Genomic DNA, 16036 nt, shown 5'->3' with positions numbered 1-16036 from the left:
CCCAAAAAAAAAAAAAAAAAAAAAAAAACAAACAAACAAACAAACAAACAAACAAACAAACAAACAAACAAACAGAGAGAGAAGAGGAAAGGAAGGAAAACAAACACAAAAATCATAAATTATATACACACACACAAAAAAAACATGAAATTGCTTTAAATCAATCACATACTTAAACAAATTCTACAAAACATGCTTTCAGAGCATATATAATCAGAGCATATAATAAGCATATAATCAAAGCTTTCAATAGAATTTATATGCTTTCAGCTTTGATTCTACTTAAAAAAAACATGCTTTTAGCTTGCTTTGAAAAACAGCTCTGAGCATATAATGACATACTTATTATTATATTGAAAGCTGTTTTTCAAAGTTGATTATATGTGATTAGTATACTAATCAAAGCATTTTTTTTTATATGCTTTCAGCTAATTATAAATCATTTTCTCCTACAGATTATATGTGTGTATATTATTATATTGTAACAATATAATAATAAGTATGTGATTATATGCTCTGATTATTCAAAGCTGTTTTTTTTTTGCTTTGAATTTCTAACATGTAAATCAACAGTAAAAAAATTAAATATGATGAAGAAAAATGAGACTGGCAGAGGTATTAAAAAATTCAAAGCTCTTAGATACTGCCCAATTCAAAGCTCTCAGAGGTATTAAATATGATGAACCAATGCCATAGATACTGCCCAATTCAAAGCTCGCAGCTGGAGTGAACAACGGTGAGAGTGGTCAGAGTGATCCATAGAAGCTCTGATGAAGGCAAAAGCTGAGAGAGGAAAAAAAAAATTTCAAGAAGAAGAACAATTACCCGAATCAATGAGAGAATACTAAAGTCATGTTTTCAATTACCCGAATCAATTCTCTTGAACTCAGCAATTAAAGTCATGTTTTCAACACTAAATAATAATACTGAATTGGTTAAAGTCATGTTTTCAATAACTCTATTGAACCCAGTAGTTAAATATATATATCATTTGTCTGTGCAAAATCGGGTTGCTTCAATATATATTGAATCGGGTTGCTTCAATAACTATAGATTGGTCTGTGCAGAATATACTTTAAAATTCAATTCTCTTTTGTATATGCTTGAATATACTTTAACAATTCCATAATGATATGAATACATTATAAGAGAATATTGTGCTATCTAATATTATTTATTTAAAATATTTTAATGATATAACCAAATATTTAATATGTTTATTAGATATGAATACTTTGAGATAAGTTGATGTCCTGTTGTTAAATTCTAGGCTTGAACACAAACCCTTAACCCAGAGAAACCAATTCAAGCAAGCAAATACAAAAGAGAAATCCAAATAATTAATCTTGAACACAAACATCATTAGGCTTGAACACAAACCCAACAAAAAATACAACACAGCAACTCATCTGCAACTATCACCAATAAATTCAAATAATTTAAACAACAAATTTAAAATTCAGAGTTAAGGATTCAGAATTCAAGCAAACAGAAAGTCCAAGGAAACATAAATTCAAAATTCAAAATATTATTAAGGATATCGATTTTCAATATCTGTTTCCTTTATACATATATCCATAATGATATACTTTAACAATTCCATAATGATATGAATACATTATAAGAGAATACTGTGCTGTCTAATATTATTTATTTAAAATATTTTAATGATATAATCAAATATTTAATATGTTTATTAGATATGAATACTTTGAGATAAGTTGATGTAGCAACTCATCTGCAACTATCACCAACAAATCCAAATAATTTAAACAACAAATTCAAAATTCAGAATGAAGGATTCAGAATTCAAAATTCAGAATGAAGGATTCAGAATTCAAAATATTCAAAATTCATAATTCAAGCAAGCAGAAAGTCCAAGGAAACAGAAATTCAGAATTCAAGATATTATTAAGGATATTGATTTTCAATATCTGTTTCCTTTATACATATATCCAAGGAAACAGAAAGTCCTTAGGACTTATTTTGAATTAGAAAGTACTTTTTCTCATGTTTCATTATTCAGAAACCAGCTCAAATACATATATCCAGTACTCATGTTTCCAATACATATATCCAAGGACTATACACCAATACTCTGTTTCCTTTATTTTAGACTTAAGCTATACACCAAGTCTTGCCCTTTTTGTTCAATCAGGTCTACTATTTCGGAGCAGAAAAAGGAATGATTAAGCAGAAAAAGAGCAGAAAAAGGGAAACACCAGTTAATTGTGGAGGATGATCAACACTACAGGCCAAGACATGAAAGACATGAAAGATGTTGCTGAACGGATCACTCCAGCTGAAAATGCAGATGATTTTCTATGTTTTGTCCAATCGTATTCTATCCATTCTAGTTGTTCTTCTCGTTGGTTGGTTGTTCTTATCGTTGGTTGTTCTTAGTTGTTCTAGTTGTTCTGGTTGTTTTACCCAAAAGACAAACCAAAAAAAAAAAAAGAATGAAACTAAAACAAATGAAATATAGATCTATTCTGGTATGATGCAATAATAATAAGGCCAAGAGAAATAAGTGAACTGTTTGGAACTCATAACACTAAAATTGCTCGAAATGTAAAGAACAAACACATGAGATCTAAAGTCATCAAATGAGAATTACAAATCAGAATAAAATCAAACACAACTAAATTCAATTAGAATCTTATGGTTTAATGAAATGGAAAGCAAATGATTAGAAGCTAAAACAACAGCATCAGAAAATGAAAGTGCTGATTGATAGACAGCGAGATTTAAACATAAATTGATGAATCAAAATACATTGAATCCCAGACAGAGAAAGAACAAATTTTATTCCTGGAAAATTTAATTGGAGCGCTATTTGCTTTGAAAGAAACAAAAATGAGAATCGCAAATCAGAACTTAATGAAACACAACTAAAAAAATATCAAAAGCTTCAAATTTTCCAAATATTAAGCATATTATCATTCTGACATGAGTAAATCAATTTGATAAATCAAATTCACGATGAACAAATGGAAATGATGGTAGATCTAACCTCGGAGATCGAGAAAACAAACCCAGAAAACTTGTATTAGAGAAAATGAGGAACTCAAAATTTTATCGATTGTTTGTGAAAATGGCGACTGGAGCTATTTCGGCATCGTTTACGGCTCTGAAGAACAGGGACCATGGCTTAGGCAATTAGAATGACTAATAAAAAAACAGATTCATGACTAATAAAAAATGTAGAAGCACTGATGACTAATAAAAAACAGATTGATGATTGAGTCAATTTTATTCTTATTCTTCAGTTACCAAAGCAAAAAAAAAAACTAACCCAATGCCAAAGTGTCAGAGTGAACAACGGTGCTAAAGTGCCGGAGTGCCAAAGTGAGAATGGTGTGAGCTCTGATGAAGGCTCTGGTTTGAACAACGGTGTAAGCTCTGATGAAGACAAAAGCTGAGATTTTCAAAAAAAAACAAGAAGAAGAACGGAGAGTAAGAGAGAGATAGAGAGGATAGGTAGAGAAATAGAGAGGGAAGGTGGGTAGACAAAGGGTAGATGGGGAGACAGAGGTTAGATACTGAGAGAGAAAAGTGGAGAAACATACAGTAGAGTCCTGGGCAGGAACATCATCTGAAGAATTGATCTGAGCCCTTCAAAGGAAATATGTCTCTCATACATTTTTTACATTTTCAAAAACCCTTCTCCCTTATTATATAGATATATATATCCATTATATACACTCTCTATATCCATTCTAAACCCTTGATTGCAATATTTCAAAATCAATGTATAATATGACTACTAAAGATACAATTTTTTTAAATCAAATAAGCATAATTAATCCACAACCAAGAGGCCAAATATGTATTCCCGAGGCAACCAAATGAGCAAATTGCCTGAACAATAATTTCAATAAACACACAACCCAATTTCCATTCGACTCAAAATCCAATATAGTAGTAATATAATATAATCCCCAAAAGATGAAATCAGAGAGTCTTAAACCCAATACCACATAAAAGTACAAAACACAAAATTCAAATTTGAAAAGCAAAAATCCAAAAAGGGAAAAGGGTATTACTATTATAGTATACAGAGAAAAGAAAATACCTGTACTGAACCCTCATCTTGATACCGAGCGACATGTCAACACTGCCAATAGCCTCAGCAATGGAGAAATACTTGGAAGGGTCATCAGCAACGTACCTAAAAGGCCTAATCCCAGCTTCTCTGACCAGACCCAGAAGCTGCCTCATACACAGCTCTCGATGATCGTCCTTGGAGATCTCAATCGGAGTCTGAAGATCGGGCCTAGAATTGAAGTACTCAAAAACCCTCTCTTGTATGTCCCTGTGCTTCCCTCTCATGTAGTCCGACAGCTGTTGGGTGCTCATGCTCAACTTCGTCGTGCTCGCGCACGATTACAGCTCGAGGGCGTCGGTCACTTGACGGTCAGGATGAATCGGCGGTGGGTTTAGGTGCAAGGACAGCCGTTGGATTCGCCGGGAAATGGGTTGATCATCATCTTCAGCCGTCTGATTGGGATTGGGAGAATGAATTGTGGGGCTCAAAGAGATCATTTGCAGGGAGCGGGTGCGAGTGCGAGTGCGAGTGCGAGTGCGAGTGCGAGGAGGGTAGGTGTCGATGAGCCAAGTTCGATTTTCCCCTTCAATGGCGGCGATGAGCGAACGTGTAGAGAGGGCCAGATGTGTAGAGAGAGAATGTGTAAAGAGAGGCGTCTGTTTGGGCAGACGTGGGAGTGAGAGAGAGAGATGAGCATTTGGGCAGCAATCAAACACATCTCAACCATTGATATTTATTAGAATGGATCTAAACCCTTCATTTAAAATGTATCAAAATATATCTCACATACATTTTAAGACATTTTCAAAAAATCTCTCATCTTATTATATAGATATATGTTTGTATAAAATATATACATATTGCTCTAAAAATATAATTAAATTTAAATTTGGTTAAAAAAAGTTATGAATTGAATAAATAATTAGGAAGCTAATGATAATTTGTGTTCTAATTAAATTAATTTTTTGTTTCAAATTAATTTGTTAAATCGAAACCCTAATTTCACATGTTGAAACCTTAAGTTCTCTTCACATAACCCTTACTTTTCTCAAATGCATTGGAATGAGAAATAATAAACTAGGGTTATATGTAAGGGTAAAATAGTCTTTTTACTTCTGCTGTTAACGGTGTTAACTGTGCACTTCAATCCGTAACCACGAGGGGTTATGTGGTAATTTTCAAATGTCAAGGGGTAATCCGCACCTTACCCAAACTACAGGGGTGCCTCTATTTACATACCACATTTTGTCTCAAGGCATACCATTAATTAATTATTTTTTATTACAATAATAACCTTACTTAAAATGACTAAAATGACCACAAAAGAATATCAATACACACCTTAGTTGAATACACAACATCCAAATCCTAACTCTAGCCACCATTGCTACAGCTACCGCCATTTCACCACCGTTGCCTCGTCGCCTCTCTCCAGCTCCAGCGAATTCCCATCACCATAAACCCTCGCTGGCGATCTCTCTCTCTCTCTCTCTCTTGATCTGTATTCTCGCAATTTGCAAGGTAGTGGGTCGTCAGCGCCGAAGTTGCCTCCTCCCATCCAACCGCCACCCCCTCTCCCTCCCTAGCTCCTCTCCTTTCCCCGTCACCCTCTTCCTTCAATCGCCAGCCCACTGTCGCCCCCTCTCTGTCTCCCTCTCTGTTCCGTCCTTTCCTCTCCAGCTCTGTCTCCCCTCTCCCCAAACCCTAACACCACAAACCAATCGCCACTGCGACCCAACCTTCAAAATCGTGACTTCTGTCTAGCCTTCGCCAAATTAGATCTAGGGTTTGAGAGGGTTAGAGATATAGGATTTTAGAGAAGAAAAAGAAGAAGGAGAAGAATGGCAGAGGAATGGCGTTGTAGAGAGGGAGGGAGGGAGAGGGTTGGAGAAGGAAGGCAATTGAGGGAGGTGTTGCAATGGAAGTGTGAGAGGTGGTGGGAGGTGTTGCAAGGGTGGTGTCTAGGGATGGGGAGGGTGGCATGAGGCTGGTGGGGTGGTGGTGCTAGTGCCGGTGCTGACATCAGATAAGGTTTGAGGTGTGTACTAGGTGGTGTGGGACTAAGGACAAAAATGGAACGTTGTGGTCTGTGTTGAGAAAAATTATATTTTTTCAAATTATTAAAGGTGTGAACTGAGTAATAGTGTGCCTTGAGACAAAATGTGGTGTGTAAATAGAGGCAACCAAACTACAGGGGTAAAGTGAAGTTTGTCCATTTTTTAATATATAATATTGGTCTAAATAAATATTTTTTAGTGAATTACAAATACACTATCTGAAATTTATTTAAAATATGGATTATCCTTTATAGTTTGACAAATTACAAATATCTCATTGTCATAATTTTTTATTTAATAGAATTAATTGAAAATAAATTTCCTAACTACTCTCTTATAAAATAATAAAATTACCTAAATTATTAATTAAAATAATTTTTTACCATTATTAAAAATTGTTAATTGAGTTAATATTTTTTACAACAATGATTCATCCCCCCTTTTCCTCTCACCCCCTTTGACCCCCTCTCTCTCTCATTGGTTACATTTTCTTTTTCTTTTTCTTTTTTTTCCTACTCCTCCAATCACCCCCCGCCACGTGGCAAAGGGGGGTGAGGGGTGACCCCAAAAGGGGGTCCCAAGCATTAAAAGAGAAAAATTAAAAATTTCCAGCGACGTGATATAATTTTTAAAATTATAAAAAATAATTTATATTTTAAACAAATATAAGAATGTATATTTATAATTCACCTTTTTGTTATATCAAAAAGCTCACTGACACACTACAATTTGGAGTATTAAAATGACAAAGTTAAAATTTAAGAGATTATAGTGACAAAAAAAAGCATTCTTTAAAAATTAAAACTGTTTTTTTATGTTTATTTCTCATTATCAATGTAGGCATAGTATCAAATTGACTGAAATTGATAATTTTGATGACTAAAATAACAAAATTAAAATTAAAGAAATTAAAATGACAAAAAACATATACTTTAGAGATTAAAATTGTATTTTATCCTATTTCATCTATCAAATTGTGGATGTTTACATTGCAATCATGGAAATTAGTCTTTCCACACACAACAACAAAAATATACTTTAGTGACACTACACTAGTGGCATATTTTTAGAAAATGCCACTAAAAATGATATTTAGTGGCACGTTTTTGAAAAATGCCACAAAACGACAAACATAAAAGGCTCTAGTGACATTTCAATGAACAAGTGTCACAAAACTACAACAAAAACATACTTTAGTGGCACTACACTAGTGGCATATTTTTAGAAAATGTCACAAAAATGATATTTAGTGACACGTTTTTGAAAAATGCCACAAAACGACAAACATAAAAGGCTCTAGTGACATTTCAATGAACAAGTGTCACAACACTACAACAAAAACATATTTTAGTGACACCATACTAGTGGCATGTTCTTAAAAAATGTCACAAAAAGGATATTTGGTGGCATTTTTTAGAAAAATGTCATAGAGCCACAAACATACAAGGCTCTAGTGGCATTTCAATTAAAAAAAGTGTCACTTCACTACAACAAAAATGTCACTACAACAAATTTACACTTTAGTGACACTACACTAGTAGCATGTTTTTAGAAAATGCCACAAAAATAAAAATTGGCATTAAATGTTTTAGAAAAATGCCATAGAGCCACAACACATATAAGGCTCTAGTAACATTTCAATAAAGAAATGTCACATCAATTTTATGACATTTTATAAAATAATGACACAAAAAATTATGTTCGTGACATTTATCAACAGATGCCACTAAACTTTAGTTGCAATGGCATTTTTTAAAAAATGTCAGGACATTAGGTAGGTGCAAATTACTTTTTATGGCACTTAGGTGAAAAGTGTCATAAACAAATATTTTATAACATTTTGAGAAATGTCACTAAGCCAAAAACTTTCCAAGCTTAAAATGACATTTTTGAAAAAACAAAAAATGTCAATATATTTTCTAAATTTTTAAAATGCAGTAAATGATTAAAAATAAATGAATTAAACTCAATATACACTACAGGAAAAAGCATATTCGACGACTAAATTTCCTGACCAAAAAAATTTGGTCGCTGAAAGTATAGCTTTCAGCGACCAAAACAGCATTAGTTGCCAAAAGTAAAGCTTTTTGGCGACTAAATAATTTTAGTAGCCAAAAGTCTACAATTGGCGACTGAAACTAAGTTTGGTCACTGATTATATGGGTTTTAGTGACTAAAAAATTTTTAGTAGCCCAAAGTAAAGCTTTTTGGCGACTAAAAAAATTTAGTGCCTAAAAGTCTACAATTGGCGACTAAAAATAAGTTTGGTCGCTGATTATATGAGTTTTACCGACTAAAAAAATTTTAGTTGCCAAAAGTAAAGCTTTTTGGTGCCAAAAAAAATTTTAGTAGCCAAAAGTCTACAATTGGCGACTAAAAAATAAGTTTAGTCGCCAAAAGTAGTCATTTTTAGCGCGGGAGAACTAAAATCCTAAGGCGGGAATAAAATTTTTTGGTGACCAAAATTTTGGTAGCTGAAAGTGCATCTTCGGTGACCAAATCCAATTTTGGTCGACAAAAGTTATATTTTTAGCAACTAAAAAACAATTAGTAGCCAAAAGTATAGAATTGGCGACTAAAAAATATTTTTAGTCACCAAAAGTGATCTTTTTTTATTTTGGTAGTAAATAATTTATTTTACATAAATTATGTTCAATAAAATAATTATGTTTATACATATACTTTTATATTAATATGGATATATGTACTATATAAATAATATATGTTGCATATATAATCATGTGGTGGTATAGAGGTGTAGTGGGAAGAGTGTGGTGTACAAGGTTTATGGTGCGGAAGGTTGGCGGTTCGAGTCTCCGCAAGAGCGGATCAAATTGTTCTATAACAAATTATTGTCATGAATGGCACTTGATAGCGTCACGAATAGTGCCTATCATGACATTAAAGTGTCACTGAAAGGTTTTAGTCTTGATGGTGTAATGACACTTACAAGTGTCACTAACTCTTTTTTTAATGGCGCTTGATAGTGCCACAAATAATATCTACCATGACATTAAAATGTCATTGAAAGTTTTCAGCCATGATGGTGCAGTGGCACTTGCAAGTATCTACCGTGGCACTCGTATCTACCGTGGCACCGATAGAAGTGGCACTTGTTCAAAATGCCACAAGACCAAAAAATGTCATTAGAAGAATAATTTTGTGGCACTTTCAAATGTCACTAAACTAAGAAAATGTTGTAGTGACAAATGAAATTAAAGGTTTGAGCATAATCATATGACATGTTTTTTTATTTATTTAGTTAACATCATAATTGACATTAAGTATTTTCTTATGCAAAGTCAGGTCATAGGAGGCATAAAATCAAATGACATTAAATTATCATTGTCTTACGGGTCATGTACGCAGTTCACTGTTATATAAGTTTCACAGGAAGATGTGAATCTTTTATACAAATAAATATTCCAAATATGATAATGAATAATTATTTCAAACGCACAGTTTCATCGTGGAGGGACAAGTCAAGACTAAGAATTTTTCAACCAAGAATGGGAAAAAGAGCATGTTTTTTAATACAAAACGATAATTCGAAGATATTTTTAAGAGATAAATCAAATTCAGACTTAAAATGAAATTGATATCCAAGTTGCATTTGAATTTATGAATTTAAATTTTAAAAATTTATTAATAATTATTTTAAGGAAAATCACTTAAATATATACATATTGATATTCACTTAAATTGCAGAGTTAAGAAATTAAATCAGAGGAGACACTTATCAATTACAATATTGAAAATTTTTATAAAAATATTTCACATAAATTTTTACGATTGACTTTAAAAAAAAATAATAATAATATTAGTTGTAACTAGTGTATTATGAATAATATAAATAAAATAAATAAAATCATGGATATAAGTTTTAAAATAAATTATATAATGATAAAGTAGTTTTTTATACAAAATTTGAGTAAAAATTCAATATAATAGCAATACCACGACATCATGTGATATTACTAGCCAATAATAAAAAAACACATGGAGGATGAACTCCACATATCAAATATAACTAACAATCCAATAATTTCATATATTCATTAAGGTTAATTATGTTTGCATGTCAATAATGATAGACATCACCATTATATTAAAATTTTCATACATTATTGACTTATCATAGTCTCTTTATTTTCAATCAAAACAATTATTATTGTTCTCATAATTTTAAAAATGTCATTGACATTTCATTCTAAATAATATTTAATAATTTTTTTATTTAAAATATTTTATTTATATTTGAAAAAAAAAATTCCAAAACGTAGAGGGGGTACGTGACACCCCGGACCCTCTATGCCTCTGCCACTGAGTTCAAATATGAAGTTTAGATCCGTTTTTCAACGCAATTGATGGCCTGATGGGAGGATAATAGTCCTGAATTGAGTTCAAATATGAAGTTTAGATCTGCCTTTCAACGCAATTGATGGCATGCCATCATAGTCCTGCATTGAGTTCAAATATGAAGTTTAAATCCGCCTTTCAAAGCAATTAATAGCATGATGGCAGGATAATAGTCGTTGGTTTTTTTCTATTGACATCATTAGGTTTTTTCTATTTCCTTCCAATATGAATAGTCAGTACACACTATCTCAACATGGCATGAGATAATAGGGCGTGTGTAGACATAATTTCTTATATCATATCTATATATATATATATATATATATTCACAACCACCATCCCACAAGAACCACAACTCCAAGTAATTCATATGCATAACGATAATCACTTCATGTCTATGCCAATTTTGATCCTCTTTATTTCCTTGACCCTGTCATTCCTACCTTTATCATTTTCAACACCATACATACATAGCTTAAACAAAGGCTCATCCCTCTCTGTGGAGAAGCCAGACCAAGTTTTGATTTCACCAAATGGGGTATTTTCAGCTGGATTTCACTCTGTCGGCGACAATGCTCACTGCTTTGCAATATGGTTCAGTGAACCATTGTATGATGGGAGTCACACCATAGTCTGGATGGCTAACCGAGACCAACCCATTAACGGAAGACTCTCAAAGCTCTGCCTCTTGCAAAATGGCAACCTCATCTTAACAGATGCCGGCCAACTCAACGTTTGGGCCACCGGCACTGAGTCAATCTCTTCAGCGCAATTGCTACTGAATGACACTGGTAACCTTGTTCTTCTTACTTTAGAAGGTTTGATTCTTTGGCAAAGTTTTGATTCACCAACCGATACCCTTCTTCCCAACCAACCACTCATTAAAAACAAAAAGCTTGTGTCATCTCGAAGCCAAACCAATTATTCTTCTGGTTTCTACAACCTCTTTTTCGACAATGATAACGTCCTCCGTCTTCTCTTTGCTGGCCCTGAAACATCTAGCATTTATTGGCCAGACCCATGGCTAAACAACTGGGAAACTTTAAGGTCCAGTTACAACGATGACAGAACTGCGGTACTCAACTCCTCAGGGCATTTCAAGTCAACCGATAATTTTGAGTTCACAGCTGTAGATTCTGGCATTGGGACTCAAAAAAGATTGACTATGGATTATGATGGCAACATTCGACTCTACAGTCTAGACAAGATAGGCAAAATTTGGAGCGTTTCGTGGCAAGCCATCCAAAAGCCATGCAATATCATGGTATCTGCAGACCCAACAGTCTGTGTACTTATGTTCCCCTTGAGAAATTTGGAAGGAGATGTTATTGTATAGCAGGGTACAAGATTAAAAGTCATACAGACCAATCTCTTGGGTGTGAACCAGAATTTAGTCTCTCTTGCAGCGATGGTGAGGCTGGTTTCCTTGAACTTCCTCATGTTGAATTTTATGGCTATGATATTACTTTCTATAGTAATTATACCTTCAAGATGTGTGAGGAGAAATGCTTGCAGCGTTGTGACTGTTGTGGGTTTCAATACAGATTTCACTGGGGCGATGGTGTTTACAAATTACAATTGTTATACCAAGTCACTATTGTTGAATGGATATCGTTCAATAGGTTTTCCAGATCCCATGTACATAAAATTGCCGAAAGTCACACTCAAATCCTATACAAATCATGTTCAAGGATTCAGCTCAGATTGCCCATGGCCAGTCAGTTTGCAACTTAATAGAATTTACAAGAAACCCCAAGAAAATGAGACATTACAGTTCTTGGTTTGGTTCGCCAGTGCTATTGGAGGAGTTGAGATTATTTGTGTATGTCTTGTGTTTTGCTTCTTGTATAGAACTCGTCCAGATTCTGTTGCAACTACACAAAGCTACCTTCAAATCGCTACTGGATTTAGAAAATTCACCTACAGTGAGTTAAAGCAAGCAACACATAATTTTGGTGAAGAGATTGGAAGAGGAGGCGGTGGCATTGTATACAAGGGTGTATTGTCTGATCATCGAGTTGCAGCAATCAAGCAGCTCAACGATGCTAACCAAGGAGAAGCTGAATTCTTAGCAGAAGCAAGCACCATTGGGAGGGTTAACCACATGAACTTGATAGAGGTCTGGGGATATTGTGCAGAAGGGAAGCACCGACTTTTGGTTTACGAGTATATGGAACATGGGTCCTTAGCAGAAAATCTTGCAACCAATACCCTTGATTGGGTGAAGAGGTTTGATATAGCAGTTGGTTCTGCGAAAGGACTAGCCTATCTACACGGGGAGTGCTTGGAGTGGGTTCTCCACTGTGATGTGAAGCCTCAAAACATTCTCTTGGACTCTAATTACCACCCAAAGGTTGCAGATTTCGGTCTCTCCAAGCTATTGAATAGAGGTGGTGGACATAACTCGAGCTTTTCTAAGGTCAGAGGAACAAGAGGTTACATGGCTCCTGAGTGGATTTTTAATCACCGAATCACATCCAAAGTTGATGTTTATAGCTACGGAGTGGTGGTGTTGGAAATGGTCACTGGAAAGAGCCCGCTTACAAATTCTCCTAGTTCTGGCAATTCAGGGGAGGGAGATGGAACAGAGGCATTTGGTTAAGTGGGTGAGAGAAAAGATGAATGAAACTGTAGCAAAGGAATCATGGCTTGAAGAGATCATAGACCCAGTTATGAAAGGAAGATATGATGCAAGTAAGATGGAAATATTGGTTGGAGTGGCATTGCAATGTGTAGAAGAAAACAAAGATGCAAGACGAACTATGAGTCAAGTGATAGAGAGGCTTGTACATCATGAGCCTAGTGATTATTAGCAAAGGCCTAAGCAAAATAAACAAATAATGTTTATTAGCAAAGGCATGAATAAAACATTGTCACGTGAATGCAGTGGAAGAAATTGAAGCTTTTCTAAATGTAGCAAGCAACAATCATGTCTCTCAGGTTGTGGGAAGTTAATTTTGACCTCTTGGTTTGTGAAAGATTGTCCTGTTCCTTTTTTTTTTTTTTTTTTTTTTTTTTTTTGAACTAGTCCTGTTCTTTTTGTTGGTCAGGATCTTTTGTCCTCCTATCCTAGTTTTTCTTTATCGTGAGGCATGTTTTGAGATTCTCATGTTAAAATGTTATTCCATAAGCATGTTTTGAGATTCCCAGATTAAAATGTTATTGATAAACCACATATTCAAAAAAACTTAAAAATAAATAAGAAAAACGGAAAAATCTATTTTACCTCGTGTTCTGGTTTGGTAGCATTTTATTCTTGTGTTCTAAAAATAACTACATACCACCCTAATGATTTTGGACTAAAATGAAATACCCAACTTTGTTAATAGAAATATATTTTGATATGTAGCATTTTTTTGACATTGTTTTTGCTCCCTAATGATTGGGTGGTGTTTAGTTTATTAGACTAAAGAGAAATAGAATTATTATTCTATCAAAATATTTATTTATTTATTTATTTATTTTATTTACTATAATAATGATGAAAAATGCATTGTAATGAATCAAATGAAACCTCGAAGTATTATATGCCATTGCTTACATGGAGCTTGTAGTGAAAAATTGTAATCCACACTAATTGAGTCGTTCTTTGTCTCTCATTTATTTAACAAAGATGAGTGACTATGTTTCACTCAAAAATTCACACTACTCTATTGATTTGGATCATCATAGACAATGTCACATGATACTCTACTCGGCTATAATGGAAAAAATAAATTCTTATATAAAATTTTTGACTATTATTTTTGTAAATAATACCAAAAAAATTACATTTAAAAAAATAAAATAAATTTTTATGCATTTGTTTAGAACATTAATAAATTATGCCTTACCTCAACTTGTGTTGCCCCACCACCTCCACCTTCGCAACCCCACTACCCCCAACCACTATTACCATTAATATAACTACTAGCCTATCACATGTGCTATGCACGGGATAATTATAAATATTTATATTTGTTTTAGATTTTTTTTAATATATAAATTATGTTTTTTTAAGATTTTTTATAAAAATAATTTAACAATTTTATCACTAATCATAATGTATGAGAGAAGTTGAAAAGGGTGTTGTAGTACCTATACACAGATTGTATCTATAATTATTTGTATGAGGGGATTTTAAATGCTGATCAAGGGATTTTGACCAAATCAATAAATGCAGGCATGTAGAAAGACATGTGGATTGAAAAAAGTTAATAAATGTTGATCAGGGATTTTGACCAAATCAATAAATGCTGAATTTTTTTTTTAATAAAAAATTTAGAAATTCAAATTGAGATTATTTAGAGCTATTGAACAAACTACAATCACTTACAGTTTTTTTTCAAAAAACACAGTGAGTTAAAAAAATCAATTACAATTTTTTTTTTCAAAATACAATCTAATCATTATCAATAATTGGTACTTTAAAAACCAAATCAGAAAAAAAATCAAATCAAATCAAATCACAAATATTTTTATGCTATCTAACTACAATCATATTTTTTTCATAAATAATTATAAAGAAAAACCATTAAAACAGTAAATAAAAGATTAAATCACATTAAAAAAAAAAGAACCATTGAACAAACTACAATCGCATCACATTTTTCTCATAATAAAATAAATAAATAAAAGAATCATTGACTAACTGCAATCACATTAAAAAAAAAACCATTGAATTAACTACAATCACATTTTTTTTCTTTGTGAGTGTTTATGTTTATCTAACTTCAATCATATTAAAAATAAAATTAAAATGGTAAATAAAAAGCTTAAATAACGTTAAAAAAAAAAAAAAACTATTGAACTAACTACAACAATCATATTAAAAAAAAGAGCCATTGAAACAAACTACAATCATATCACATTACAATCACGTTTTTTTTCTTTGTGAGTGTTTATGTTTATTTAACTTCAATCATATTAAAAATAAAATTAAAATAGTAAATAAAAAGATTAAATAACATTAAAAAAAATCATTGAACTAACTACAACAATCATATTAAAAAAAAGAGCCATTGAACAAACTACGATCACATCACATTTTTCCCATAATAAAATAAATAAATGAAAAAAAAGAACTATTAAACTAACTACAATCACATTAAAAAAAAAAAAAGAATCATTCAAGTAATTATAATCACATTTTTCTCTTTGTGAAGATTTATATTTATCTAACTTCAATCATATTAAAAAATTAAATTATAATTTTTTATTCGCTAGACAAATCACAAATATTTTTATGCGCTATCTAACTACAATATTAAAACAGTAAACAAAAAGAAAAGTCAAGAAAGAAAAAACAAAAGAAGACTTACTGTTTGCATCCGTGATTATTGAAGTTGAAAGAGTAGAACTGAGAAGTCAAGAAGGAGAAAACAAAAAGGAGACTCATTATTTGCAATAGGTATGTGAAAAGTTAAAAGAGTGTGTGTATTGAAAAAATTAAAAAGACTTGGAAGAATTTAATAAATGCTAAGTTTTTTTTTTCAAAAAAAATTAAGAAATTAAGGTTTAGATATTGAAACTCCCACAAAACTTATAGGTTAGAGATAGATATAAATAAATAGATAGATATAGATAGAGATAT

The 16036-nt window shown here is 32.5% G+C and overlaps 1 pseudogene across 1 annotated transcript; it reads left to right on the top strand.

Annotated features, from left to right (window-relative positions):
• Positions 1 to 10822: 10822 nt before the first annotated feature.
• Positions 10823 to 14306, top strand: LOC114313108 (putative receptor protein kinase ZmPK1; annotated as a pseudogene). Its single transcript, XR_014340505.1, has one exon. The product of XR_014340505.1 is annotated as a putative receptor protein kinase ZmPK1 (transcript).
• Positions 14307 to 16036: the final 1730 nt, after the last annotated feature.

This window comes from Camellia sinensis, chromosome 1 (genome assembly GCF_055761805.1).
Source record: "Camellia sinensis isolate YWXY chromosome 1, ASM5576180v1, whole genome shotgun sequence".
Classification (NCBI taxonomy): domain Eukaryota; kingdom Viridiplantae; phylum Streptophyta; class Magnoliopsida; order Ericales; family Theaceae; genus Camellia; species Camellia sinensis.
This window is presented reverse-complemented; position numbering and strand designations above follow the sequence as displayed.